The following is a 12,056-nucleotide window of genomic DNA, read 5'->3' as shown; positions in this document are numbered from 1 at the left end:
AAGCGTCCACCGTTTTCGGGCCTCGAGTGTCTACCTTTCAGTTCCCGGCTAGATGGCTCGGGAGACGCACCCTTCGCTCTGGGCGGGTTGGCTCCTGAGTGGGGCCAGAGGCTCCCAGACTGCGATTTCTCTGGTTTTGTCTCCCTGGGAGATCCTAAGTCCTGGTAGGAGGAAAATTTGTTCCAGAGTTTGGTCCCAAGGCAGGCTCACGTGCGTCTTGCTCCCACCTTGACCCGGAGCTGTGAGTGCAGTGGGTTTGGAGCGTTTTCATAATTGTTTGAAAGACTCGTGGATCCAATTCTAACACCTTCCAGGGACTTTCCACACACAGGGAGTTAGAAAAGTTCATTCTGTCCGGCAAATGCGCGTGCCCGGCCAGGAGACCACCTCAGAAAGCACTCCAAATCGCTTAGTCTGCGGCCTATTGTGGGTTTTTGTATTGTTATATCTAAGATTAGTGGGAGTATTGGGGTTGAAATTTTGTGCCCAACCTTACTACTTCAGGGCTTTCAACTTTCAAACCGCCACGCCCACGGGAACGTTCTGGAGAAACTGTGCTTCCTCCAGCGCGGTTGAGACGGACTTGTTGGAGGAATGGCAACAAACTCCTCCAGGGATGGCACAGCGGGAACTCCTGGGCTTTGGGATATCTGGGCGTTTCTGAACTCTAAGAGATTGTTCTTGGAATCGCATTTGACCCCACCAGGGTCCTGGCCAGCACTGCACCTTGATCCTCCCACGTGCCCAGCAGGTTCCAGTCAACAGTGGCAGACAACGCCAGCCTCAGAGAGGCATCCGCTGGGGTGGGCACTGGGGCTCCACCGGGCTGCGCCGCTGTCCCTGAAGTCGGAATCAGTTTTGTCTTTTATTCAAGGTTAGGACTTGTCGGTTACCTCCAGGGCACTTGACCTTTTTGCAACCTCCACTGCACAATCTATGTCCGAGACCAACACGTGCTCCACGTGCCTCCAGCGTTCCTGAGGCGCTTCCTCGGCCGCGCCTCCCACAAGGCTGGCTCCCACTGGGCCAGGGGAAACAGTCTCTCTTCCTAGCCTCCTCCGCAGCCCTCCATCTCTTATCTCAGGTGGTCCCTGCAAACCCTGTGTCGGACAAAGCCCTGAGGAGGGCGGCCTGGGAAGGTGGGAGGCTTCCGGTTTCTCTAAATGGCACCCCAGCAGAAACAGAACCTGCAGGACGGGACTCCTTTGTTGGTTTTCAAAGGGGCATTTGTAGGGAGTGGGGTCCAGAGAAGTTTGAGGTCGAGGAAGGTGATAAATTGCGGGTATAAGCAGCCTGGTTTCTTAACTTCCAACCCCCCACCCCCACCCCAGGGCTGAGCAGTTGATAGACTCGCCCTCCTTTAAGCTCCAACCTCCTGGGAACCAGGCGAAGAAGTACCCTGACCCCCAGGGCCAGCCACTGCCTGCACACGCCAAAGGTGGCGACCACTTTCCATCCATTCCGAGGGCTGTAGCGTCCGTTCAAAGCTGTGTTTGCTCGGAATATAAAGGATCCCATTCACAAAAGAGCCCCCGCTTCGCGTTCCCATCTCCACCCCTTCTTACCCTACATTACAGCCTCAGGTCCTTTGGCCGTATTTATTTATTTTTAATCTCAGGCACCCTTGATTTCACGGGGAGATTCTAAGGCAGGACTAGAGAGGAGCAAGATAGAGTTAAGAAAAAGGCCAGGCTGTGCTTGGGGAGGGAGGGCTGGGGTCGCGAATTGGAAATCGAGGGTAGATGAAATTGGGGATAATTTAAAATTTCATTTCCTTCAGAAATTGTCCCCTTTAGACCAAAGCCTTTTTAAATTACGGCGAGGCAGGAAGCAGGGAGTTTCTGTGGAAACAAAAAGTCAAAGGCATGAGGACGCCCCTTTCCCCTACCTCTCATCAAATGAATAAAGCGCAACTCCCCGTTCAGTTCAGAAGCTCTTTAGGGTCCTACACCGTCCCCTCGGCTCCCAGAGTGCGTCCATTGTCAGTTCTCCCCAGGGAAGAGAAAGAGGCAGTGCCCAAGGGAGTGACCCAAAAAAGGCTTCCAAAGCGCCGAGAGCTGTGCTGTTTCCGCTTGGGAATAGAACCCCCACCCGCCCGGGTGGAGCAATGGGCCTCGTGTAAGGCTCTGAGTTCGGGACTACTGCAGCTTGGAGTGGGATGACCCCCGCTTTTCAAATCCCCTCTTCTACTGGTTATTGAAAACGTCAAGTGTATATTTCTAAGCTTGCTTGCCTAGAATGAAAAAAAAAAAAGGAGTATTTACCAATGTGTGTTTGGAGCTCTTTATGTATGTTCTTCCTTTGCTGTTGTTTATGGGGCTTTCTTCTCCTGCTTTTGTTTTTCTTTTCTTCCCCCTGAAGGGTTGGCAACCCTGGGGGAGGAAGCTTAGTGGGGAGGGTGAAATTGACCAGTTAATTCTTGCTAATCAGACACAAAATCAGCATAAATACTGACTCTCAGGCTTAATACGATCTGCTAAATTAAAACGGAACAGTCATTTAGGGAAAAAACTGGTTAGGACTGAGAAATGGGTAATAGTGGTGAACTATCTTATCCTGCCCCTTTAAGAAAAATCCATAAAGCTCTTCCATCAGCCTGATGTCTGGGAAAGAAGCAAACTAACTGCTTGGAACAAAAGAGACAAAGAGGCCAAACAACAAAACAAACAAACAACTCCCCCTGCATCCCCCTCCGAGACAACAATAGACTAGACACAGCAAGTGCAGTTACTGCCTGGCCCGGCTGCTCCTGTCCACCTGCCAAGTCTCCCGCATTTGGCTGGAGACTTTCTCTTTCACCCCCATACCACCCCCTCCCGCCCTGTTACCCCCCTCTCTCAGCGCTTTCTGTCTTTCTCTCTGTGTGACTCTCTCTGTGTCCCTCTCTTGGGGTCTGGCTATGTGTGTGTGTGTTTTGTCCCTGTCTGTCTCTGTTCTGCTTTTGCTTTCACTTGATGTCGCTCTGTCTCAGACACCTCTCTCCCTCTCTCTCTCTCTCTTTAAAGGCCCTCAGAATATTAGCATACCCCAGAATTTATTTATTTGCTGGACCATTTATTCCAGTACCCTCTTCAAACTGCCTCCTCAGAACCTCCGTTTCTCGGAGTTGTCACCCGGTGGCCTGTTTTGTATTTTGTTTGCAGCTCTTCTTGCCAGGAGGATCCCGACATCCATTTGCACTTCAATCTTGAACCATTCCTCCTGTTCAGTTCTTTGCTTCTTTTCTATAAGGCTTCTGGCACACTTTTATTTCCCCCCTTGTCCCCAGCAGCCCTTTCTCTGCTTCTTGGCACTGCTTGGGGACTCTCATGCATGCCTGCCTTCTCTTTCTCTCACTCCCCCTCTCTTTCTCTTTCCCCAGCAGCTAGCCCCCACCGTGACCCCCAACCCAGCCCTTTCCCTTCTCTTCCCTCCTCTCCCCCAAACTTTTATAGAATCCTGGAGACATCCTTGCCTGGGGATTGCTTTTCTTTAGAAAGTGAATCTAAGCCCTTGGAAAGTGGGGAGTGGAAAAAGGAAAGAATCAATAGATAGAGATTTCTGTCTGCAGAGGCTGAAGCCTGGAACAAGTGCTCCTGCCAACAACCCCATCCTTTTCACATTTTTTGTTTTTTTAATAAACCCTTTTGTGATAGCATCTCCTCCTGAAGCATCTGTGTCTGCTCCAGTGAAAACCTGGCCACGTCTGGCCTCCACTGGGCAGCAGGTGTGAGGCAGAGTGGTCAATGGGGAGGGAGGCTGCAGCCTCAGCCGCCAGCCTTCCCTCTCCCGGCCCCTCTCCACTTCCTCTTATAGAAAACGAGAAAGAGCCAGGGTCTCCTGGCAATGGGGAAGAGGGCTTCAGTTTCTTAGACAATATAGAATGGTTGCTTGGAAAGAAACTTCTCCAAGGAAGACTGTCTCGCAGTAAAGGGGGACATTGCAACTGTCAGGAGATTATGAGTGAAACAGGGCAGATCTAAGAATTCCCACAGTCAGACAAGAAAGTAGAGTTAGTTCCCAGGTGGGCAAAATGGTGGTGCAGCCCCCAGCCAGGCCTGCTGGACTTCAGAACCATGGCAAATTATTTCACTGGGCCCCACCCCGTCCTCTTTTCCCTCTTTGGTCAATAATATAGAGGCAAAGACAGATGAAAACAACACCCAGTGACAATCTGAAGAAGGAGAAACCTTTAGTCTAGGAAGAGTATGAAAAACAGAAATAGGAAATTTAGCCTGTTTGGTTGCTTGGTGATGGGGGGTATTAAGAAACAAACACAGACACACACAAGCACGTATTCACATTTGTATATGTATGTGTATTTAGTTGCTGGAGCCAACTTGTAAAGAGGGAAAAAGAGGAGCTTTGCAATCAGTTTTGAAATTTGCCACTTGTTAAGTGACTACCGGCAGGCCACTACACCTACCTCACCGTGTTATTCTAAAGATTAAGTGGCACTACATCTATGAAAAAGCCAAGTGCGATGACTGGCATGCAGCCTGGGCTCAACACATGAGTCCTTTCTCTCTCCCTCCCCTCCTCCCTTCAATACTCCTTCCTCCTTTACCCCACTTTGTTCTCTCTGAACTTCCCAAGTGCAAGCTAAGGGGAAATCATCCCAAATGCTTGGAGTTTCAGAACCTAAAGGAAACTGTTCTGAGTCCCAGTATTAGAATCATGTGGACTACCCTGGAGTCTCTTAATTCTATGCCCAAATACCACCTGGGATAATTTGTTCTTGGATGGAATTATTTAGCTACATTATTCCACTCCCTCCCTCAGATTCTTCCTTTTCAACAGTTAAGGGGATGAGGACTTTTATCTAATATCCAACCCTTTATATGTTTTTATTTAAGACACTGAACTTAGAGAGCCTCTGTTCTTGGGGACATATTAAAAATTACCCCATGGCCAAAATGCCTAAGACAGGAGAAGCAGAAAAGAATATGTTCTAGTGAACTGTGGTCCTGACCCATAACTTCCCAATTGGGAATGCTGTTTTCTTGGTATTTTGACCTTGTCAGAATGACTGATTTTTTTTTTTTTTTTTTTTTCTCTCCTCCAGAGGAGTAACTCTCTAGCTAAGCAGTGTTTCTTGAGCAGTGCTTTGGGACACACTGGTGCATCTGGAAGCACTCACTGGTGGAGGCGCCTGTCCTCACCCAACTGTTGCTGGGATTCCTTCTCTTTCTTTGTCTCTCTCAGCAACTGAACCCAGTTGTAACAGTGACAGAATAGCCTCTGGGCCACGGCTGGGCCCCCAACTTCAGCTGGTGGGAGAAAGAATGCATTAAAAAATGTTCCCACCCCAGACTTCCTTTTTCCATGGATCTTATTGTCTGTTCTACAGATACTCCATTTCCACATTTCACTGGCTTCCTGTTCTATTTTCCTGTTTCATCATAGCCTTAACAACCATTGAAAGGCAAGGACACTGGAGCATGTGCTGGAAGGACAGGCAACCCCTCACTGCTTCTGCCCAACACTTTGATCATCTCTTTCCTCTCGTCTCTCCTATTCCCTGATTTCATTATAAAGTTTCTGTTACTTACACCATTGGATGTAGAAACCTGTTCCAGTTTTCTCTTTCTTTAAACCAAAACAACCAAACCAGCTGTGACAGATTCATTTCCAACTCATGGCAACTCCATGTGTTAGAGAGTAGAACTGTGCTCCATAGGGTTTTCAATGGCTGATTTTTCAGAAGTAGAATGCATGCCAGGTTTTTCTCCCAAGGCACCTCTGGGTGGATTCAAACCACCAACCTTTTAGTTAGCAGCCAAGTGTTAACCATTTGTGCCCTACCCAGGGACTCCTTAAGCACCCCAATTTCTATCAAGGCTACCCTGTGACATCTTTATATGAACCACAAATAGAATCTATCCTTCCCTTAAGCACCTCTTCCCAGTGCAGATTTCAGCCTCACTTATCCTTGGACAGCGATCAGCTCCACTACCAAACATGGGAACCCTGAGTTTCCCAATTCTGATGGGTGTGGGTGTGGCTTGGCACTTGGTCATTTAGGCATGTCCCCTAAAATGGGAAAGACCACAAAGTGTGATGCCAAAAGACTAGCAAATATTGCTGCCTTCCCAAGGCTTGTCTTTTATTCTTGGGTACCTGTCCAAGAAGACTGAGATGATGTTTCTTTATTTTCTTTTTGACCTACATTGTCCATCAACCCAAAGCTTTGTTGCCATACCAGTGGCAGGATGGCATTTGCTACTGTATGAGTACTATGAATATTAATATCTAAATAAACTCCCAAACTCTTGTAAGTCTGCTGTTCTCTGCCTGTCTTTGCCTCCAGAAGGCCAGTTTTTATACTAAACTAGTCATCACATCAGGAGCTCTGGTACTGTAGTGCCTAAGGCATTTGACTGCTAATCAGAAGGCTGGCGGTTCAAACCCACCAGCCACTCCTCCCAAGGAAGGTTAGGCAATCTACTTCTGTAGTGATACTGACTCAGAAACCCAAGGAGGGGTCACTATGAGTCGAAAACGACTTGACAGTAGTGAGGGTGAGAGTCATCACATCTGGAGCTCTTCAGAGCTTTAAGGTCCCTGTTGTTGTTATGTGCTGTCGAATCAGACCCGACTCATAGCGACCCCTCCTTGGGTTTCCGAGGCACTATCACTACAGAAGTAGATTGCCCCATCTTCCTTCTGAGGAGTGGCTGGTGGGATGGTTTGCACTCAGCTACTAACCAAAAGATTAGTGGTTTGAATCCACACTGGCAGTGCAGCAGAAGAAAGGCCTGGCAATCTACTTTCCTAAGATTATAGCTATTGAAAACCCTTTGGAGTACAGTCCTACTCTGACACACATGGGGTCGCCATGCGCTGGAATCAACTCAATTGCAGCAAGTTTTAGTAACCTTCTGGAGTCTACGGCCATACCATCCTGAAAGCGCCTGATCTCGTCTGATCTCGGAAGCTAAGCAGGGTCAGGCCTGGTTAGTACTTAGATGGGAGACAGGTTGGGAATATAGGGTGCTGTAAAGGGAGCTCTGGTAGCATAGTGCTTAAGGCACTTGACTGCTAACCAGAAGGCTGGCGGTTCAAACCCACCAGCCACTCCTCGGAAGAAAGGTTGGGCAATCTACTTCCGTAGTGATACTGCCTCAGCAACTCAAGAAGGGGTCATTATGAGTCAGGTCCGACTCGATAGCATATAACAACAACAACAATAAGAGCTTTAAATTGACATTACTGTCTACACAGCTAAAGCCAAGTTTGGAAAAAATGCCACGTGTAAATACAGTACGTTTCTTGATGAAGAATGTCTGACTTAAGGACAACTTATATTTAAGAATGGACTGCCATAAAGCTTACTATATTAAAATTTTGAGCTAAATACAATGGTTCGTGATAATGAGTGCACACACTGCTTTGTGATGCTCACGAAAATATGGATTGACTTCAGCAGATTTGTGGCTCAAGGAAGGAAAACACGTCCAACTTTTTAAGTCAGATCAGATTGCCTTTAACACTGTGTTGAGTGTGTAACTTTGTATCTGGCTTAAATGTTCCTCTTATTTACCCTTGTCACTATGCCTCCAAAGCATAAATCTGATGCAAGGGCTGGTGACTCAGCAAAGAAAAGGCAAATGATCATGACCGAAAATAAAGTGGGAATAATAAAGTGATCAGAAACAGGTGAAATGCCATTGGTCATTTGAAAAGAGGCTACAGTTGGTCAATGATCAGGACAATTTTAAAGGATAAATGGAGAATAATGGAGCATGTGAAAGACCTTCTGGAACTAGAGCAGCAGATGACAGCATTTGAGGAAGAAGACCGTGACCTAAAAACTCCAGAACCAAAGGTATTTTTGATGAAAGAGTTTTGTCTCATTGAAGCAGGGCAGTAAAGTTAGAGGAGCAAGATCCTAATATAAGATCCAATGTACGGAGAGTTTCAACAGAGTTTACCACAGTTAGCGAGGGCCTCAGCTGCTATAAGGCCATTTATGATGAGAAAACGGAAAGCTCTGTACAAACCTCCCTTGATGTCTGCTTCAAGAAATTGACTCCAGCAGTAAAGTCCCGTCTCCAGCAGCAGAATCAAACCCTGGTTACCCAGCATAGGTCCATCGTCTCCAAAATAAGGCCCAGGCTGATCACCTTCAACAGTAGCCATCTCTCCATCATCTTCTCCTGTATCATCCGATTATTAACGTTATCCGAAAGTTACCTCATGAATGCTCCTTCAATTATGCAAGGCATGGATGGAATGAGAGTGTTAACTTTTAATCATGATATATATATTTTTTATCTAAACTATTTTCAGAACTATTTCTTTAAGGTTTTTTTTTTTAATATAGTTTTGTATACCTACACACATACAAACACACAGATTCTCTCTCTCTTCAGTATAGTATGTATGTTGTTGTTGTTGTTATGGGCCATCGAGTCGGACCCGACTCATAGTGACCCCTCCTTGGGTTTACGAGGCAGTACACTACGGAAGTAGATTGCCCCATCTTCCTTCTGAGGAGGCTGGTGGATTTGAACTGCCAGCCTTCTGGTTAGCAGTCAAGTGCCTTAGGCACTATGCTACCAGAGCTCCTATACAGTTAATTCTGATTAATACTCTATTATTATTATTGAGAAGAACTCCAGTGGCATAGTACCTTAGACATTTGACTGTTAACTAGAAGGCTGGAGGTTCAAACCCACCAGTCACTCCTTGGAAAGAAGGTTGTACAATCTACTTCCGTAGAGACACTGCCTCAGAAAACCAAGGAGGGGCCACTATGAGTCAGATTCGACACCATGACAGTGAGTTTTGTTTTGTTTTTTTTGTATTATTATTATGTTTATGTATTTTATTATGTATTTTTATTATGTAGTATATTGGGAAATATTTCTTAAGTGTTTTATATTCATAGAAATGTAAAATATATACTATACAGTAAGACATTTGACTAACTGACAATGACTAACTGATGCTCAGTAAGAACCATAGGTACCTCTTCTGACTTACCTAAAAATCTGACTTAAAGACAGACTTAGGAATAGATCTCGTTCATAACCTGGGGACTGCCTATACTACCACAAGATTAACAGAATCCAAACCATACCATTCTGAGTTGGCAATGTAATTCACATTCTTATCAAGGAAAAGGTTCGAGAGCTGTCAGTTTCCTGGTCAAGGAAAAGGTTTGTTTCTAACTGCTAAGTTTAATGATTCTGTTGTTGTTGCTGACCCCTTTCTATATAACAAAAAACCTCCCAATTTAGGAATCTTTGGAAAAACACTCTGTCCTCAGAGGTGACTCTCAATCTTGGCTGCACATTAGCATCACCTGGGGAGTTTTAAAAAATTACCAGTGCCTGGGCCTCTCCTCAATCCAATTAAATCAGAACCTCCAGGGTGGTGTGGGTATCGGTATTTTTTAAAAGCTCCCCTGGGTGATTGTAATGTATAGCCAGGGTTGAGAACCACTAATTTATAGGTTGAGAGAACAGTGAATTGTGGTGAATAATGTTCATTCCTTTAATAAATGTGTATTGTGCTCCTACATCATACAGCATCATACAGCCTATGATAGCTTGCTGGAGGCAGAAAGATGAAGTTGGTAGGTACTTTACTTCATGGACTTAGGATGTAATAGGCAAAAGCGAATGTGCCAGTGGCTGAACAGGACTTCTGCAAAGCAAGATCAGCTTTGCTTCGAAATTCTTACAAAGAGCAATTGGAATGGGGGGGCTGGAATGGAACTGGGAGTTAGAATCCCAAGTTCCAATTCCAATTCTATCAATAAATAGGGAAGTGACCTTGGCTAAGTCACTTTGCTTCTCTGGACCTCATTTGGATCATCTTTAAAAAAGAAACAGATGGACTAAAAACTCTGTACTTTGTCTTGCTATAGTCTGGCCTTAAGTGTATTGCTAAATTCTCTGAAAACCATAAGCTTAGTCACATTTGGAGGCTGGTTCACTTCAATCATGCATACAACTGACAACCATCTTTCTGATGTTCCACCAAATCCCTTTCCAGAAACCCTAAGTGTCAGCATGTTAATTTTTAAATAATCCTGGGCTCACTTAATTCTCTCCCCTGATCTCTTACAAATTAGCAGATGAAGGAAATGGAGTAATGGTAATGTCTATGAGCAGTGGGTAATGACTAACAGAAGTTTATCCAGTTGGATAAATGTCTAGTGGATTGCTGCTGGGGTCAGTGTTAGTTCTGGTCTTAATTAACATCTTCATTAATAGTGTGGGAGAGGGAATGAACAATAGCTAATGATATTTGCAGATGGTAGTAAATTCAGAGGTGTTGCTACTACCAGGGAGAGCAGCAAGAGCCATGGGGATATCAGAGATGTGAACAAGAAGTCATTATAATGATGTTTGTTCTGGACAAGGCAGAATGGAATGTTTAGGGGGAGAATGACAGGGGAAATTGGGAAATGCTAAAAGAAACAACCATTGTTATCATTTGTAACTTGGGTGTGCATGTGGTAAACAGGGCAGCTAACAGCCTTATGGCTTCTGTTGCAAGTACTGGGATGCTGTCCTGAACAACAATAATAATCTAACAACAATAAAAGTAACACTATCTAACCTTCATTTAGAGCTTACAATATGCCAGACAGAGTTCTAAGCAGTGGGCATAGAAGGAGTGACTGGTGGGTTTGAACTGCCAGCCTTCTGGTTGGCAGTCAAAAAATGCCTTAGGCACTACACCACCAGAGTGCCTTTATTCCTAACATGATGTTGCAATTTTCTTAAGCCTTCTGTGGATTCTGACAACAGACTGGTGATAGTTCTTAAATTCCCAGTATCACTGAAGTGTGAACAGACCTGCAAGGGAACATAAGGAATGCAAAGAGGGTGGGCAAGTATATTGGTTATCTAGTGCTGCTAAAACAGACATACCACAAATGTATGGCTTGTACAGAGATTTGTTCTCTTATGGTTTAGGAGACTAGCAGTCCAAATTCAAAATGCCAGCTCCAGGGGCTGGGTGAAGACCCCTTGACCTTGGTTTCAGCTCTGCCTCTTGCTCCTAGCCCAGTGAAGCTGAAGGCTTTTCTTAACTCAGGAAGCTGCTGGCTGCTGAGGTCGACAAGTAAAATGGCACAGGCCCAAGATTATCAAGCAACATGGCAGGCCACTAGTTCAAGTCCGCAAACAGTCCCAAGATCAGCAGGTAACATGGCAAGCTGCTAAATGAAGACTCAGCTAAATGCAGGATCCAAGTGTGCCAAAAAGCTAGACACCTTTCTCAAAGCTTCTCCTAATATACTGGAAGCAAACCACATCCTTAAGGCAGCTACTCAGCTGCTCACAGCAGATTCCACCATGGAGCTGATTACCAGTCTCATCATGGGGAATAACTATATCCAGCTGCCCAAGCCACTCAAAACCAGGCTCAGCCAAGGTGACACATGACCTTAACTACCACAATAAGTAAAGTGGAGAATGGCAGGTGTCTTTTCTTCAGCTCATAAACACAATCTTTCCATCTTTGATTTTTTCCTGTCCCCAACCCCTCTACCATCCTTTCCTCTCATTAAGCCATTGCTGGAAGAAACTAGTTGGTGAGGGTAGACAGAAAAATCTTGCAAGAACTCAGAAAGAAATAAAAGAAGAACAAAAAAATAAAATGTAGTATGTTCCTACTACAAGTCAGTCACACAATAGCACAAGGTATTGAAGTGGGTACTTTTCACAGGTCTTTTTGTTCAACCATTGTTGTTAGCTGCTGTTGAGTTTGCCCTTAACTCGTGGTGACCCCATGCACAATGGAATGAAAATGCTGCTCAGTACTGACCATCCCCATGTCTGGTTATTGATCAGACTGCTGTGATTGATTGGTTTTCACTGGCTGATTTTTCGAAGTAAATCACCAGGTTTTTCTTCCTAATTCATCTTAGTCTAGCAGCAACACTGAAACCTGTTTTGCAGGCTGTTGTTGTTGTTGTTGTTGTTATGTGCCATCGAGTCTGCCCCAACTCATGGCGACTCCTCCTTGGGTTTCCGAGGCAGTATCACTACGGAAGTAGATTGCCCCATCTTCCTTCCGAGGAGTGGCTGGTGGGTTTGAACTGCCAGCCTTCTGAT

General features: G+C 45.3%; 1 protein-coding gene and 1 pseudogene across 1 annotated transcript in view; both read left to right on the top strand.

Annotated features, from left to right (window-relative positions):
- Positions 1-12,056, top strand: part of NFIB (nuclear factor I B) — a 619,654-nt gene that overhangs the window by 253,416 nt on the left and 354,182 nt on the right. The gene's annotated exons all lie outside the window — the stretch shown is intronic.
- Positions 6,866-6,984, top strand: LOC122151592 (annotated as a pseudogene).

Source organism: Orycteropus afer, unplaced genomic scaffold, assembly GCF_000298275.1.
Source record: "Orycteropus afer afer isolate SDZICR_OR568_19922 unplaced genomic scaffold, OryAfe1.0 scaffold00584, whole genome shotgun sequence".
NCBI lineage: Eukaryota > Metazoa > Chordata > Mammalia > Tubulidentata > Orycteropodidae > Orycteropus > Orycteropus afer.
The sequence above is the reverse complement of the archived record's forward strand: the minus strand, read 5'-3'. Positions and strand labels throughout refer to the sequence as shown.